The sequence below is a fragment of the Eleutherodactylus coqui genome, chromosome 6 (assembly GCF_035609145.1).
Source record: "Eleutherodactylus coqui strain aEleCoq1 chromosome 6, aEleCoq1.hap1, whole genome shotgun sequence".
NCBI lineage: Eukaryota > Metazoa > Chordata > Amphibia > Anura > Eleutherodactylidae > Eleutherodactylus > Eleutherodactylus coqui.
In genome coordinates this window covers 178,794,847-178,813,776 of record NC_089842.1, presented here as the reverse complement: position 1 = coordinate 178,813,776, position 18,930 = coordinate 178,794,847, and the positions used below count along the sequence as shown (strand labels likewise).

The 18,930-nt window shown below is 44.1% G+C and overlaps 1 protein-coding gene across 1 annotated transcript in view; it reads left to right on the top strand.

Moving 5' to 3' along the window:
- The first annotated feature begins 5,697 nt into the window (after window positions 1-5,697).
- Window positions 5,698-18,930, top strand: part of MIDEAS (mitotic deacetylase associated SANT domain protein) — an 89,436-nt gene continuing 76,203 nt past the window's right edge. The window contains exon 1 of the mRNA XM_066608336.1: window positions 5,698-6,001. The gene's annotated coding sequence lies outside the window, so the exon portion shown is untranslated. The remainder of the gene's footprint in view (window positions 6,002-18,930) is intronic.

The following is an 18,930-nucleotide window of genomic DNA, read 5'->3' as shown; positions in this document are numbered from 1 at the left end:
TTTCAGTATTCTTTTTATATTTTTTCATCAGCATGTATATACATAACTGTTATAAAAGAAACTCACAGAGCTGGAAAGAAGTTCTTTTGATATTCCTCAGTCTGCAGTCCGGCTCTCATGAAGTAAACATAGACCACCGCCAGGAGATATTAGTGGAATGAGAAGGACTGTTAGAAATTTTTAGTGCCACCTGTTTTTCCTATTGAAGAGCCTTTCTGTATTCTGTCTACCTCCATAAATGTGTTACTGATTAAGAGCGTGGACCTATTTGACCAACCAACCAGCCTGACCTAGAATTGTCCTGGTGTGGTTGGCAGCTGGCTTCTGCAGTAAGAAAGACTACTACCAGGAAATGAGAGTCTGACTCTTGGTTGCAAAGGGAATGGTAATACCACTACCTACAAGCAAGGCGATCCCTTACTACCAATGCTGTCCCAAATGCACGACTTAATACACCTTGTCTCCAAGTGGCTTCAGCCAGAGAACTGCACTCCTGCGCAAATGGTAGAGAGGATCATTTTGGATATCTTCCACCGTTCCTTGCCACCTGTGGTGCAGCGTTGGGTGGGACAGGCTGGGCCGACTGACGCCAACCACCTCGTGAACCTGGTTGAGAGGTATTATGCCACGGAGGAACTGTTACAAGCCTCTACGAGACGAGACCGCGACAGAGAGGCCAAGGGTTCCAGTCAAGTTGGTAAGACTGTACCATGTTCTGCTCCCAGGGGAAGAAGGGAGGGGGTTCAGGGGGCGAGCCAGCAGTTGGCCCACATCAGGGCGCTTGAGAGCGGGACCCCGGACGCCTACAGTGCTGGCGGTGCCACGAATGGCGTCATGTTGCGGCACGCTGCCTCCTAGGCTCCGAGCCCATGGACTGCAGCTCCGGGCAGAGGGTCTCCCTGTATGCACGCCCCACGCTAGCTGCCGAAAATCGGTCCGGGGATGTGCCGCAGGTATGTTCGGGTGAACATTGGGGACTTTCTGGTACAAGCTTTGCTGGACTCCGGAAGCCTCGTGACCCTAGTGCATGGTTCGTTGGTTAACTCAACCTCTTAAAATGGAGGCCGAGTGGGTGTACTGTGCAGCCACGGGGACACTCGGGAATACCCTACAGCTACCGTACAAATAGCCACCCCTTGCGGCACCGCTACCCACGAGGTAGGAGTGGTTAAGTCCCTAATGCATGAGGCTATTATCGGAAGGGACTTTCCACTGTTCTGGGCCATGTGGAGGAAAAGAACTTTGGACAATAAGAACGTGGCTAATAATGTTAAGTGTCAGGAGGTAAGCCCTGAGTCGTATGAGCCAGACACTGCTGTGCCCGCAGTAGGGGTGACCATAAGTGACGATGATGATTGTCCCCTAGCTGTACTGGCTGGTGACACTGAAAGCCCGGCAGAAGTTCCTGCCATGCCGGACCTTGAGGTGTCGCGTGAAAATTTTGGGTCAGCTCAGCTAAAAGACCCAAAATTGATCAGGGCCCGTGAGGCCGTAAAAAAAAAATAAACGGGGTACCTCAAACTCCAGGTGGGAGTGAAGCATACCCTTATATGACTGTTAACAATGACATGTTGTACAGAGTGGATAAGGTGCGCGGGGAAGAACTGGAACAGCTAGTGGTACCCCAACCCTATCACCGGGTAGTTCTCGACCTGGCTCACAAACGTGCTTCGAGGTCATCTGGGAACGGAAAAAACCCGCGAACGAGTGTTGCAAAGATTCTATTGGCCCGGGGTACATGCTGAGGTTAAGCGGTATTGCGCCTCATGTCCTATATGTCAATTAACGGCCCCTAAACCTCATTTCAGGAGTCCATTGGTGCCCTTACCCGTTATCGAGGTACCATTTGACTGGATTGCCATGGATTTAGTCGGTCCAGTAGTGAAGTCCGCTAGGGGACATCAGTATATACTGGTCATTCTAGACTATGCCACGCGGTATCCGGAGGCAATTCCTTTGAGAAACACCTCCTCCAAACTCATTGCCTGAGAGCTGTTCCAGATGTTCTCCCGCACCGGTATTTCCAAGGAGATCCTTACTGATCAAGGGACTCCGTTTATGTCAAAAGTAATGAGAGAGATGTGCAAACTTCTAAAGATCAAACAATTGCGTACCTCAGTATATCACCCGCAAACTGACGGCCTGGTCGAAAGGTTTAATAAAACTTTGAAAAGTATGTTAAAAAGGGTGGTCAGCCAAGATGGGAAGGATTGGGATTGTTTGTTGCCAGCCTTGATGTTCACAATACGTGAGGTTCCCCAATCCTCCACAGGTTTTTCTCCATTTGAACTGCTGTATGGTAGACACCCACGCAGTCTCCTCGACCTCGCCAAAGAAACTTGGGAAAGTGAACACACCCCCTACAAAAGTGTGGTAGAACATATTTCAGTAATGCAGGACAGGATAGCAGCTGTCATGCCCACTGTGAAGGAACACTTGGAACAGGCACAAGTGGCAAGAGTCAGGTCTATAACAGGTCGTCCAAAGTAAGAACCTTTTGCCCGGGAGATAGGGTCTTAGTTTTGGTGCCTACAGTAGAGAGCAAGTTCTTAGCCAAATGGCAGGGGCCCTATGAGGTGCTTGAGCGCATAGGAGAAGTCAATTATAAAGTGTACCAACCTGGCAGGAGGACGCCGGAGCAGGTATACCATGTGAATTTGCTTAAACCCTGGAAAGAACAAGAGTCTCTGGCAGCGCTAACAGTGGTAAAAACTGGTCTGTGAGAGCGGCCTAAGGGGCTACAAACAAATTTTCATGCAGTGCAGTAAATGAGTCATGTTTGGAAATATTACACCAAGGGGCAGATCATATACGGAAATTCATTTTGCAGCTGTATGCAGCAAAATCTAGGTATGGGTACGGAGTGGGGTGGGGGGCCCGAGCTGAACTTTTGCACCCGGGCCTCCAAGTCTTTAGATACGCCCATGGAGGATACCCTTCCCTACCCATGTTCAACGTTGATCGCAGCATGTAAGAGGTTAATAGCAGGTATCGGTGTTCTCACTGATCCTCGCTGTTACAGCTGGAGGCTGGCTGTCAGTCACAGCTGACTCCTCCTGTAGACGGCATCATCCATAGGATATGAATTTACATCCATTCGTAGGAACCCTTCTCAGTCAAGACGTGCATTATGTCCTGGGGCAGGAAGGGATTAAAGGAGTTCTCTCAAAACAGCCATACCTGGAATTCAGCCCTAGTACATTTCAAACTTCCTGAAGTGTAGGGCAGTGGAGGAAGACGTACAAGCGCACCTCTAAGTCCATTCATTTCAATGGGCCTCCACCATCTCTGGCGGTCCCATTGATGGGAATAGAGCAGAGGCGTACATGTGTGTCTTCCACTGCTCCACACTTCAGGATGCGCTGGGGCTCCATTTTAAGTATTGACTGTCAAGAGACAACACATTTACACTTCCTGTTCCTACAGCTGAGGCATTGTTTTTATTTACTGCTTTCTCAAAAAAAACCCATATCCCATTGCACCCCATTTTAGCGGTATACAACTGCACATGTGGATACTGTTTGTAGGCAGGACAGAAAACTGCAGCCTTCTACATTTTACCTTCCTGTCAAAAAATTGTATATATTGTAATAAAGTTACTAAATCGGGATGCAGCATGACAGTTTTTTTGCAGAGCAGTAACAAATGTATACCTCAATTTTATAACCTGATAGCCTAAGGCCGGTGACACACTGCTGTATGTTGGATGCTATTTTGTGTCCATAATACGGAAGTGTGTCTTGGCCTGACTACAGGTCCTATGAAGCTTGCAGTTCTGGTCAAGGGACCCCGAGGTCAGGACAGAAAGCACTTCCATAATACGGATGCAAAACGGCAGCCAAAATAAGGCTAATTAGGTTTTTTTTTAAACGCATGAAAAGACAATGTGAAGATATTTAAAACTTTATTCCATGCGTAAATTATAACTTCAAGCAGATATGATAAAGAACAACTAAGCTACCACTCAGAGGTCATGTTCAAAAGTTAAAATGGCTTTTCCTGAGTTATTTTATTTTACAAATATGCTGCTCATGTTAAAAATGACGATAAAATCTCCTATACCCACCTGTCCTGGGTCCTCGCACCTCCAGCGCCACATCTCCATTATCACTGCTGGCCTTTTTTTTTGGTTTCTATGTTCAACACACTTTTTGTTTTTAAGTAAACAATGTGACAAACGACTTAAGGCTGTATTTACACAAACAATTTTAGTGAGATGGACGGCACTTGCAAATAATTTTCAATAGATTCATTTACATGAGAGATTTTTCGCTCGCACCGATAATGTGAGATTTTTGCGCAGTTCCCCAGCGAGAATCACACATTATTACCTATTGACGTGTAAACAAAAAAAAAATCACATCAGACTTGTATGCCATACAATTTGCATGTGAGTGGGGTGTATCTTTTACTATTTCAGCTATTGCAATAACATGCAATTTTTTTCATGCGCATGAACAACTAATGTACAGCGATATGAATTGCGTGTTTTTAATGCCGAAACACATTGCGATTGCAGAAAGATCGCGTGCGATGTAGGTCAGATTTTCACTAACCTACATCACACTTACCTGTGTAAATATAGCCTAAGAATGAGTGGGAAATAACCAGGACATCAAGGGCTGCAGAAACTTCATAACAGCATGAGGCATGAATTCAAAAAGAGTGGGAAAGTGCCAGGACATCAAGGCCTGCAGAGACCCAGGAACAGTATAAAGCACAAATTCTAAAAGAGAAAGACAATGCCAGTGCATTAATGGCGACAAGGCATTCCAATTTGTTCGTAAAAGGTTTTCAATATTATCTTCACAAGGATTACGGTCAACATCTGAATGCGATTACTGGACGAATGGACCAAATATGCAACTATTGTCACACTAAGAAATTTAAAATGTGCTGTAGAAGTGGAAATCTGTACAATGCCGGGTATGTAAGCTAGCACTGGTGTAACGAGAGGGGATGGGGTTGCACCCAGGCCCAGGAGCCTTAGGTGACCCATAAGGCCTCTCTTCTCCATATAGGGAGCCTAGTACTATGAATAAAGCATTACAGTTGGGGGCCCTGTTAAAAGTTTTGCACTAGGGCTCTGGAGCTTCAAGTTACACCTCTGCATTAAGGGTTTAAGAAAAGTTGGGGGGCCCCAAGATAAACTTTTGCACCCAGGCCCATGAGCCTTTAGCTATGCCCCTGTTAAAGCTAAGGTAAGGTAATGCAACTTTGGCAAGGCCAATTTCTGAAAAAAATTGGCCATAGCACAACACATAATCCAGGGCCAGTTGCAAGGGAGTAAACCACAACGTAACAAAGTAACTACTAATTTTTTGGATTGCAAACAAGGGACTGTGCTAATCATTCCCATGGCTTATATATACTTCTGGATCATCAAGTTATCAACTGGAAAGCCAGGGGCTCTCATACCATACTTGCACAGGGGTCGTCTGCTGCCTGCAAATTTTTATTTTGCCTAACTCCAAAACTAAACCTCGGAATAAACTACGTTGACTTTTACCAACATATTCAACCTGCAGCGGTGACAGAGGGGTCATCATCTGCATGACTCCTGTAACAAAGTGTGTGCAACTGTCAGCAAGTCAGAGCAATGCCTGCAACACAGAGATTCCTGTGCTTTCATTTTGCCAGAGGAGGAGGAGGGGGAGGCGAGCACTGAATACGAGGAAGTGACGACTCTATGGAGTTAAACAAGATAGAAAACAAGTTAGTTTTTATGGACTGGGAGTTGTTGGCTGGTGAAACCTCTACTAGAAGCCACTCAGGGTGTGGGCCCAGCTATTTGGGCTGTCTCTTTTTAGTTTTCTTTTGTACTTCTGAAGAGTTTTGGTAACTACTTCACTGTCCTGAACTTCTGCAGCTTGTGTGGAGTTAGTACAGTGCAACTGACAGGGACAGCTGGTAACACTGAGCAGGAGGACAGCCCAGCATTTACTGCCCTGAGAACAAACACACTATGACCATGACACTGGAGCGTGTAAGTCCCAGAAAGGTTTGTGCATTTCTTTAGTACTACTTTACGGTTTCCTATGAAGTCTCTAAATGGATAGTGTGTTTGCTGTGCAATATCTGTCATCAGGTTGATGTTTTTGCAGCACCAAAACTTTGTAGCGCTCATGTATGAGAAGCCTTGCCAGCAGGAAATGTCATAATTCAGTCTTTTAAAATGTTATTGCTCCCGGTAAGAAAAACAAAGTCACCTTGTAGATATGATAGCTTTTTAAGTCTTTCAAATGACAACTATCCCTGCTCTATATCTATATATACAAGCAGTGAGGTCTTTTTATATCAGGCAAAACTTGAAAAGTAGTGCCAATGTTTTAAAACCTAACTCTTCTAAGTACACATACATGGTGGAAATATGTAAGAAATGTGCAACATATTCCACATACATAGATGTTTCAAGACTGTATACTGTATAGTTGAGACATTTGTAATTGTTTGGCTTGGAATTCAATTGTTTGGTTGGAATAAATTTCCCTACAAACAGAATGATTTGTTATTAAATAATGAAGGAATAAATAGCACATGATGCCTATTTGGTATTGTCCATTTCCAAAATGTATGTGTGCTTATTGCTGATAAGACACAATGATGATATGTCTCAGAGCTTATTCACATAGGCACAATTTTCACTAGACTAGAAAGGCCCATAAAAGCTAATGAAATATTCAGAAATGTGACTTTTCATATGCTCTTAAGTCCATATGGAAAAAAGGCAACTGCAGCACATCCTATTATGGTCCCTTTTCATGGACGAGAATAGGATATTCAGTGTGCAGGGCTCCGTTTACAGCGGTATGCTATGCTGTGTTTTTTGCATACTATATTATGAGCTGCACACAGGTACATACATGTGTATTTTAGGTTAGGGCCTTTTCACACGGAAGGAGGACTGTCGGGCGCCCGAAAGCCGTCACAGCGATAATTGCTCCTGTGTTTTCACTGAGTGAATGGAGGCGGAGCAAGACGGTCATCGTTCTGGCCAGCCTCCATTCATAGTAAACAGTACGTTCTTCATAGATGAACAATGGCCCTTAAGGTGCTTCTCCACAATATGTAAATTAAAGGGGTTGTACTCCATGCCTTAAAATAAAAGAAATTAGCAGTTATTCAGCTCCTAAAGCCGTCCCCCGCCACCATACACCTGCGACGTCCCATAAACGTGCTTTAGCAGCCAATGACAGCGCTCAGCTAAAATTGCTGAGCGCTGTCATTGGCTGCTGTAGCTTGTTTGTAGATAGGATCAACATCTAAAGTGACGTCACAGCAGAGACCGAAGCCAGCAGGGTAGCAGAGAGAGGTGAGTAACTGCTGTTTTTTTTTTTTTATTTTAAGGCAAGGGGGATAAGGTGATAGGGGTGTCCTTAACTCGGAAAAAACCCTATAAAGGAGCTGCTCAAAAAAAGAAAAACCAAGCTACTTACTTTTTTCTCGAAAGAGTACCAAGCTTGCCCATGGATTCTGCACAGCTCCACTGTAGTAAATTTGGCTGAACTGCAATTTTTATACACAACCTTATTTTTGAAAGGAAGTTTGGTTTTTGCAATCCTGGATAACTCATGATTACAATCATAAAGAAGATATGTAAATGTAATGAATATTTCCATCCACTGACATCATGCAGAGATCTTTAAAAGGGTGAATAATTTGAAGCATTGAAAAGTACCTGCACTTTCACCTTCGGAGAGCTTCAGCTCCATCAGCCGTTTTCGGCACCTTCTGGCAGCTGAAAATGGCCCCATATGGCGCTATATAAACACTATATAGGGCTGTCTTCAGCTGCCAGAAAGAGCCGAAAGTGGCTGTCGGAGCAGAAGTGCTCCGAAGGTGAAAGTGCAGGTACTCTATAAGAATGTTATGTGTAACTGGAATGCCCTTTGTTAGAACAGCACAAAAATGTTGCGAGTTACTTTGATGTTTATGGTGTATCTATATGTATACGTATAGTGGATACGACTGCAAAGCTTTCTGCAGGATCAGCAAATAATTTAACTTATAAGGGAGTAACCTGACTCTCCGCTGTTGGGAAAAACACAAATTGGGCGTGTTGAATTTTAACCAAGCTCTTGTTTCTTCAGAGATAAGCAACATCAGATGTATGTGGCTGCTTATCCCTACAGCCATAAATATGCATGGTTGGACAATCATGTATGTTTACAGAGGAGTCGAGGAGATTGCTGTTAGTCAAATACTCATTTTATAATGTATGGTCAACTTTCGAGTTCACTTATAGCATAATAGCATAGCCCGGTGCGTTGAGCTTGTAAGGCTCTTTAGTATGGACTGTACTGTACAGCCTCCGCATGCTACCAAACAGGTTCTCTTCCATGTAAATACAACCTAAAACTGAGCATTAATACAGGGAACTAGGAAAATTTAAGCTTTCCGTAATATCTGGGCCCAGTAGGTGAACAATAGTGCATTGGAACCTTTTTAGCACTAATCTATAATCTGCTTTCACATCTGAGGTTGGAATTTTATTTTCCTACTCCATTCATCCAAATGGGTTCATCTTATGATGGAACCAAACAGCTCTTGTAGTGGCCCAGTACATCTATTCCTGGCACCCTCCATAATGTCATACATGTAAGGTCTTGTGTTGGTGCGCTGAGCAAAAGTGTCTTGTCATTCTGTTATGTGTAATGCACAGCTGCAGCAAGTGAGGAGTTAAAGGGGTTGTCCCGCGAAAGCAAGTGGGTCTATACACTTCTGTATGGCCATATTAATGCACTTTGTAATGTACATTGTGCATTAATTATGAGCCATACAGAAGTTATCAGAAGTTATTCACTTACCTGTTCCGTTGCTAGCGTCCTCGTCTCCATGGTGCCGTCTAATTTTCAGCATCTAATCGCCAGATTAGACGCGCTTGCGCAGTCCGGTCTTCTTCGTTTCTGAATGGGGCCCGTTTCTGTAGCTCCGCCCCGTCACGTGCCGATTCCAGCCAATCAGGAGGCTGGAATCGGCAATGGACCGCACAGAAGACCTGCGGTCCACCGAGGGAGAAGATCCCGGTGGCCATCTTCACCAGGTAAGTAAGAAGTCACCGGAGCGCGGGGATTCAGGTAAGCACTGTGCGGTTTTCTTGTTTAACCCCTGCATCGGGTTTGTCTCGCGCCGAACGGGGGGGCTATTGAAAAAAAAAAAAACCCGTTTCGGCGCGGGACAACCCCTTTAACCCCTTAATGACGCGGGCATTTTTCTTTTTCCATTTTCGTTTTTTCCTCCCCCCTTTAAAAAAATCATAACTCCTTTATTTATCCATCCACGTCGCTGTATGAGGGCTTGTTTTTTGCGGGACGAGTTGTATTTTTCAATGGTGCTATTTAAAGTACCATATAATGTACTGAAAAACTTTTAAAAAATTCTAAGTGGAGTAAAATGAAAAAAAAACGACATTTTGCCATCTTTTAGTGCGTCTTGCTTCTACGGCGCACAAATGGCAACAAAAACGACATGATAACTTTATTCTATGGGTCGGTACGATTACTACGATGCCAAACTTGTATAGGTTTTTTTTTACTATACTCCTCTTTTTTTTTTTTAAAGACATAAAATTTTTTTCAATTATTTTCTGCGGTCATTTTGTGCGCGCAATAACTTTTTTATTTTTCCGTCGACGTAGTTGAGCAAGGTTTCATTTTTTGCGGGATGTCCTGTAGTTTCTGATAGTACCGTTTTGGAATACATACGACTTTTTGATCGCTTTTTATTGCGTTTTTTCTGGGAGACAGGGTAACTAAAAAAATGCATTTCTGGCATTCTTCATTTCTTTTTTCGAACGACGTTCACCGTGCGGGAAAAATTATGTGGTACTTTGATAGTTCGGACTTTTACGGACGCAGCGATACCAAATACATATTTTTAATTTATTATTTAGATTTTTTAATAATAGATATGGCAAAAGGGGGGTGATTTAAACTTTTACAACTTTTTTTTTTTTTTAATTAAAAAAAAACTTTATTGATTTTTTTCTTTACTTTACTTTGAAGTCCCCCTGGGGGACTTTAAGATGCGATGCTTTGATCGCTCCTGCAGTATGACGTAATGCTATAGCATTACGTCATATTGCTTTTTGACAGGCAACCTATGAAGCCACCCCACGGGGACGGCTTGATAGGCAGTCTGCTAAGGCAGCCCTGGGGCCTTTCATTAGGCCCCCGGCTGCCATGACACATGCACGGCTCTCCCGATCTCACCGCGGGGGGGCCGTGCGGGACCCCCGAACATCGTTCGGGGGATTTAAATGCCGCTGTCAGAAATGACAGCGGCATTTAAATGGTTAATAGCCGCGATCGGCCGCGCGGCCGCTCGCGGCTATTGCCCGCGGATGTCAGCTGTTATAAACAGCTGATACCCGCACTGTATGAAGAGAGGTTGCATCGCAACCTCTCTTCATACATACCCCGACGCTCCATGACGTACCACGTACGTCATTGGTCGTTAAGGGGTTAAGTGTTGCATGAGCCTGGAAGATGCTTGCAATGTATCAATTTGTCTTGTCACGTGGTATGAGTGAGAATAAAAATAGGAGTGTGTGAGAGCGAGAAAGGGTCTTCTGTTCTTCTGGGTTCCTGAGAGAGAGTGCCAGCCACATGGAGGTACCTTCAACTCCCATGTGGTGAAGAATGGAGCAGGAAGAGCGGTTTACCTGTGTCACAACAACCGTAGCAGAGTGAGTCCCTAGAGAGAGAGATCGTAAGCAAGAGATGGTGCATACGGCTAGGCCTAGTGCAGAGGTACTCAGTGATTGTCTTTCCTACGCAGCCGTCATGAAGTCTGGGATCACTGCGTAGAGGTACAACCATTTGTTTTTCACATCCGGCCATCCTGAAGTCTGGGGTCACTTCTTTACCTGCACTGCTAATTCTGTGTAAAGTGTACTATCATCTGGAACTTATGTTCAGTAAATTTTTGCCAGTCCCTGACTGTTCCCAGGGACCTGAGATTTGTTACTTTTGTCTGCGGCTCCATTATTTACCGCCGAGGGTCATACTGGTAAGTGATGGAATTGTGACATCTGCTATCCCTGTCCTCCAGTTTATTGGGCATCCCTATCCTAGGGGTGTCCGGAAGAGGCCCAACGCTGCTCTGGCCGAGGCTAAGTGTGTCCCTCTGGGAGGGAGCCTAGTAATTGCCACCCTGACAAGTGAGCACTCTACCCTCCCAGCTCCTCAATGTGTGCCGTGTGTCTGGGGTCACCCTACGGGATGCTGCACTCTGAGCGGACCCCATTAACTATAATGGGGTCCATTCAGTTTCCATTTGGCATTTTACCGTAAGAAAAAGTGCTGCATGCTGTGCTTTTTCTTACAATATTTTTTGCCAGATCTGCGACAGATCTTTGAAACAGAAGTTCCTGCGCAGATGTGAAGGCAGCTGAACTATTGCACAAAGTGAAATGAGATTGTATCAGTTTTATTCATTACATTTAATCTATTATTATTGACATATTGCATTTATAGATATACTTAGTTTGCATTAGGCTCTATGTTAATCTCTACGTCTTGGGTTCTAACTGTATCCCTGATAACGAGACTCAGACAAAACCACGATGACTGAACCGCAGGCTTTCGTTCAGAAATTAATGGTAACTACGCTATTCTGTCTAGCATAAATGATGGGAAAGGATGGAAATCTTTGGGAGAGCGTGTGCACAGCGGTCTGAAAACAGTCAGATTTAGAGACCCCACACGATCTTCACTGGGGAACACTGTTGAAATGAAGGAGGGTGTGAGTCTAAAAAGTACACCTAACCCCCTGGCTCCACATTACTTCTCGGAACACCATACCTTTGTTTTATGGTGCTGTTCTGAGGTGACGGGTTCCCTTTAAATGTAGAACTTGATTATACAGGTTAATACCGTAAGATCTATACATATACCCAGATTTGCATTAGCAGAAGTTTTCCAACTCATTTTAATGTGATGTTAAATCAGGTGTGCTCGGCCTATTTCTTTAGGGTGTAGTTTACCAAGAAATATGCAATGTAGTGAGATTTTCAGACATTGTATTAGCCGCAACTACACCTCCAAAGGCATTGCATCCATATATCTGAATGTACACAAAAGCTTTCTAACCAGTAGCCGTATAACTGTACAAGTTGCGATAACAGCCAAAGCTGATATATACTGGACATAAATTGCCCTCCAGAAGTTTGGAAATGGCAAATCACTAGTCAGAAAAGCATCTCTGGAAGGTTCTCCACCAAGAATGGAAATGTATCCAAATGAAAAACTTTATGCTGTATTCAGACCACCAAGCGTGAGTTGTGCTAGAGATTCTTGAATGCAACTCTCATCGGACAGCAACACGGACACACGCAGTGGACATTGCATGTCCGATTCTGGACCATGAATCTGAAATAGGTCACGGGTTAGGTGCTCAAGTGGCAAGTTACGTGATGGCGCATAAGCTGATAGATGGAGATAGAGGCTGTATTTTTTTTTAATCAGTTAAACTTTGTTTAAAATGAAACATGGCTTGTTTCACTCCATAAGAAGAGAGTACAGTAGATAAAACTTAATGTTTTTTACATGAATTCACCCTAACAAATTATATCTATTTCGGAACAAGAAGGCACTTTGTGGATTCACTCGTAACTACTCATCATCATGCTCCATATTTGGCTTACTGTTCTCTTAGAGGTCCGCAGCATCTTGCAGATAACATGACCTAATGAACCGTAGGTATGAACCTCAAATGACTGCACAGAATGCAGAATGACACTCTTGTGAAACATAACTTTTCATCGGCGCAGAGCGCCACTACTACAAAATCCCTTGTCTTCCCATTACATGTTTTACACTTCACAGCATTTACTAATAGCCAACTCTATCATAACTGGTTGAGCACACACATTGCGTCAACATCATACCACTTTTGCATACCGTCATAGTCCTTCTGCAGTCCCCTTGCATCCTGCCATCATTTTCCTTAATTGTGTGCTCAATAACACGTTGGAGACCGGTCTCACATGCTTGGCAGCTTGCTCCTTGTCAAGGGTCCATGGCGCTGTCTCCCTTTACTTCCACATAGCATTGCTCGGTTATCCCAGGGTCATCGGGGCTTTCCCTTTGTCTATTCACGTAGCTCCTCCCTAGCATGGTTCTTGGCTTTTGCAGGGCACTATTAGAGCCCAGAAGGTTTGGGAAGAAATTTGCCGGGGTGGGGCTAGCCATATCACCGAGAGGGCTAGAGCCTCATTCTCCTCGACCTAACAAGTGCTTGGCTATAATGGGTCCAAGTGCTGTCCAAGAAATACACTGGAAAATTGGCCATCTGAAGTTGTTCTATCCCATGTAGATAGTATTAAGGCAAACAATGGACACTTGAAGGAGTCCAACGAATGGCCCCCGCTGACTATAATGTGGATCTGTTCGATTTTGCCGGAGTTTACAGGACAAAATAGTGCTGATGTGAACAAACCCTTATTCTGCTTAGATACAGCAGAATTTGTGGTCCTGAGGAAGATTCTGCACCAAAATCAGCACAACTAATATGCAGGTTTTGATGTAGAACTGAAAATGACTTAAATCTGCCTGCAATTCCCCATCAAAATCTGCATTTAACCATATTTCGGCGAATTCCACAGTGTTTTGTGAAATAATTCTACCCGTATGAAGAAGCCCTTATTTTAATTCAATAAACACGTAAAAAAAAAATTAATTCAATAAACACTTATATCTCAAAGCACTGAGATTTTGTCTATTTTTTCTTAGGCCGGTCTCACACTGGTGATCCGGATTCCGCATGTGGAAGCCCACAGTGGGATCTAGCTCTGACCCCGGCCGGCGACCCCACGTACCTTCACCTTTCTGTATTGCAGAAGATTGCGGACATCATGCACAGTACTGTTTTTTCTTTTTAAATTTGTTTTCCCACACTGCCGTATTGCGGATGGTTCGCAGGTCGGATAGCTTCCATTGATTTAAATGGAAGCCGTCTGTTGCAGATTCCGCCCAAGAATAGAACATGCTGTGATTTTAAATCCCCGCTTGCGGAAATCGCAGTTTCTATCCACTCATCTGAGTGGACAAGCAAATGTTCTATTCTTTCAATGTGTACGGAACACCGTAGCTTGTCCACACAGGTAACAATCGCGGATTCCACAACTGAAATCTGATCGTGTGAAACCGACCTTAATCTTGCATTTTTAAGGGGTGTTTGCAAACTTCTGGAGGGCAGCGTCACACATCATTATTACATGACCCATGTAATAGTAATGTGGTGTTAATATCTTCTAGTCACATAATTCGTCCAGCCATATTGCTATAAAATAGTGCTAGAATGAATATACTTTTGTGTCAGGTGTATCATTTCGCACATTTACACTGTAATTACTGTCCTTAGAATGGTTCACTTTAAATCTTCTCAGTGGGGCTTAGCTGCAATACCAGACACAACCTTTGGACAGGAATGGCGCTGTTTCTGAAGAAAAAAAAGCTGACTCTTTTTTTTCTCATCTTGGAGAAATCTTTTAACTGGATTGAAGACAATGTAGTAAAATGAACAGAATGCACTGAGCTCCACTTAATTTATACATGAGGTCCAAATAATGGTATATGGATATTCGAGATTTACGGTAGTGCAACGTTCACCATAATAGGTGATGTTTTGCTCCAGAACTGCCACACGCTGGTTCGTGACACATTACTCAGTGACTTGGGTGGAGTTGCTGAGAACAAAATGATTATATTTCATTACCATAAGGATATAGGTTATGCTTCAAAAAGCAACTGTGTCAGGCATCCTTTGATAAAAGCAGTCGTGTAGCGCTAAGGCAGCATGTAATTAGACTTGGCATATACAGTGTCGGGGTTATTGTGTAAGGCTGCTTTTGCAGGACACTCTTGCTGATTTGCATTGCAAATTGTTCGGCGCAGAGCCCAACCCATGGGACGATTGCCAAGTTCCTCTGTACTTTGACCTAAAGTCTCTTGTCGTGTTCCCTTTAGTCTATAGTTATGTTTGTGTGTCATTGCCAAAGATGAAGCAATTGAGTGTTCATGGTGAAAACAGTTCAGCTCCAACAATTGCTTCAGGAATCTGAAGACCTTGTTCTTGAAAATCATTACTAACGACTGAAGAATTTTTAATTTTTCTATTGACCAGTTAGTGACTGCTGTAGGTTGCAGCTTTGCACTACAGCATATTTTTTATTTTTACAGTGTGGTAAATCGAAACAATGGTTAGTCAAGGTGTATTACAGTAGTAAATTGCAAACATTACCAAAGCCATGTACTAGCAGTCTTAGGCTGAATGCACACTGTCGGGTCGGAGTCCGCACGCGGGTTTCCGCAGCGGAATCCGACCGGATGCCCGGCCGGAGACCCCTGTGGACCACTGCTTACCTGTCCATAGTGTTCTTCATCTGTAAAACGGATGTGCAAGCCGGCGCACATGCACAGTACAGATGATGCCGCACCCTCGCTAGGCAATGATGCGGATTCCGCGGGCCATCCACAGTGACAGCTGTGGACAGGCCATGGTTCGGATAGCTTCTATTGACTTGAATGTAAGCCATCTGTGCCAAAATACAGCATGCTGCAATTTTCCCTCCGCGAGCAAAAAATTGCATTTCATTTCCACTCGTGTGCAGGGGCTATGGGCAGTATTTGCCCTCTCTGGATACCTCAATGCAAATATGCCCATGGGCATTGGGCCTTAGAGACCTTTTACACGGGATGGAATTACGCTGCAGGACGCTCCGCAAGCTGTGGTAAATTCTGCACCAAAATCTGAAGGCTACCTACGGATTTTGATGCAGAATTGAAAATGGCTAAAAACCTGCCTGCAATTCTGCATCCAAACACACAGTGAGGGTGCGTTCACACGAGCGCATAAACGGTGTGTTTTTGCGCCCAATCGTATAAACGTGACCATCTGAGGCGTTGGTTTCCAATGTATTCGTTCGCACGGGCGATTTTACGGCGCGTAAAAACGGCAACCCGAAAAAAAGACGGAACATACGCGACCGAAATATGCGCCAACGCATATTCGATGGCCGAAAAGATAGTTTGCAAAGTAGGAACAAACGATAATACGCTTTCTAGCTCTGGTCATGATCGCCGAAAAAAGTTCTTTCCGGCAATTAAACGCTGTGCACGTGAACGTAAATACGCCTACGCTCGTGTGACCGCGCCCTTAAACCTATGGATTTTGACGTGGAGTTCTAAAGCTGCAGATTTATCTGCGTTTTGCGTTATAATTCCATATGTAAGTTCCCTTAGTCACATGGGCCTTATTTTTTGTGCATTTGGGCTTGTTCTGTGATTATACATCCAAATGGAGTTGTCTGCAGCACGTACATGGCTTATATAACTTTTTTTTTTACCCAGGTCTATAGAATAGTTTAACTGTCCATTTTGCTAATGCAATTAGTGGTAATTATCATATTAACTCTATAGCGATGGCAAATACACCTTTTTGACCTCACTAATGGACTTTAAGGGACCTTTCACACGGGCCGGAATTAGGACGCGTGATGCACATAAATCCACGGCAAAATCTCCAGGTCTTGATGTGGAAATGCAGTCAGGTTTTAAGCCTTTTTTAATTCTACATCAAAACGGTGTGAAATTTACTGCGGCTTGTGGTGCGTCCTGTGTCCTAATTCCAGCCTGTGTGAAAGGTCCCTAAACCTGCACATCTTTTTAAAGCTGTGGCTTGGCTGACTACCGACAGCTACACTTCTGCTCTTAGGCTAGATTCATACGAGCGTGAATATTGCGTGAGTTCTGTGCTTTGTGAAATGCACAAAACTCACGTGAATATGAATGTTGTTCCTTTGAATGGAGTCATAAACATGAGCAATGTTTTCCCTCAAAACGATGCTGCGAGGTAAAAAATGGCTGCACGTCCTATTGTTTTCTGTTCCAGTCATGTGTGATTGTTCTCAGTGAGAGAAACCAAGTATATGATACCTTTTAATGGCTAACAAAAATGCATGATGTTACAGCAAGCAAGCTTTTGGGGATATCTCGCCCCCTTCCTCAGGCTAATGAATGACACTAGTTTGGATGGCACACAATTATAACATACAGATGGAGATGGGAGGGGAACACATTCCTATTGATCTAAATAAATGTTCACACTCAGAAATTTGAGACTGTTTTTCACTCGAAACTTCAAACAACATACAAACAGAGCTAAGACATACATCGTAAATCAGTCCACTGAGCTCAGGACAGTTTTATGATGTGCCTTATCTCTCCTTCAACCTGCACATGGAAGGAGATGCGGCACCACCTAGTAGATGGCAACATTATTACAAGTCAAGTTCAGAATTTTTATGAAATTTTAAAGCAAAAAAAAAAAAATTATGATTCTGAGGAGGACATCCCTCTTGACCTCCTTCAGACCTTTCATATTTTCCACTTATGCAATAATCCCGGCTGAGGTTCAATCCGTTCTTGAGAGTATCAAAACATGACCATAAATTTGTATTCACAAATTCTTCTGTTTCAGTCAAAAACATTGCATACCGTGCAATACAAGTGCGATGTGGTGTTTTCTGTTGAAATCAATGGGGAACACTTGCCGATCCCCTGACGTGCGTGAAACAAGCATCAGAGATTGCAACTGTGTAGAAGTGATGCGTAGCGTTTTTGCATGAAAAATGCCTTGCATCCGTGGTTAAAATGCATGTTGACAAGCACAATATTCACATGGGTTTCTTGGCCCGATATAGCACTCGCTCATGTGAATGTAGCCTGTCAGGTGCAGAGAAAACTCAGATTCTGGCATTTTACCCCTTGCATGCTATAATCAATAGCAACTGCAGCATGAAGGCAGATAAAAAGGGGAAGGGGCTCCTTTTGTAACCCACTGGCACTCTACAATGCAATTGCAAGGTACTAGAGATGAGCGAGCATACTCGCTAAGGGCAATTGTTCGAGCGAGCATTGCCCTTAGCGAGTACATGCCCGCTCGAGAGACAAGGTTCGGGTGCCGGCGTGGGGGAGTGGTGAGTAGCGGCAGTCAGCAGGGGGGAGAGAGGGAGAGGGAGATCTCCCCTCCGTTCCTCCCCGCTCTCCCCCGCAGCTCCCTGCGCACCGCCGGCACCCAAACCTTGTCTCTCGAGCGGGCAGATACTCACTAAGGGCAATGCTCGCTCGAGCAATTGCCCTTAGCGAGTATGCTCACTCATCACTACAAGGTACCAATGGGCTCGTATGACAGCTGAAGCTCTGACAAAGAGCTTCGTCTATGCCAAGTAATTCAGCCTATTAGATCCTGCCTCCAGCCTTGTGCCATAAACGAAGACTGTTAAATTACAGGATATCCCCTTCTCCATCGTCTCCATAGATTGAACCCCTGGAGGTCTGTGGCTGTCCCTGTGTTTCCCCCCTATTCAGCTTTTAAAGAAGGAAGTCGTTTTACTGGTTTGCCCTCTCTCGCCTTCGGATAGAGAGCTGTGTAAGAACTGCTTTCGCTGACTTGTTGTTTGAGACTGTACAAACCAGTACCCCGAATAGGTGGTAAATTCACCACTGACTGTTAACGTTACATGTTAAAGTCACGGGAGGTGGTGAGTTCTCCTTCATTGAAAGTCTTCAAACAGAGACTGGACAGACATCTGTCTAGGATGACTTAGTGAATCCTACATTGAGCAGGGGGTTGGACCCGATGACCCTGGAGGTCCCTTCCAACTCTACCAGTCAATGATTCTATGAAAGTCTGAAAAACATCCGAAGCCTCTGTTTATGCTGTTTTGTTTGAAATAAATAGTTGCAGCAGTACACCAAAGACCGTCAACATGTTCTGATGCCAACCGCTGTCCGTCCTCATGCAGAGCTGTAAAGGAGGATATTATGAGCCATATGGCCTGCGGCAGTACTCCTGGTCCAAATGCCAAAGCCGTTCCCATGGAATGATGATGCATTAGCACTGATATTGGCGGCACCTGCCAGAGCC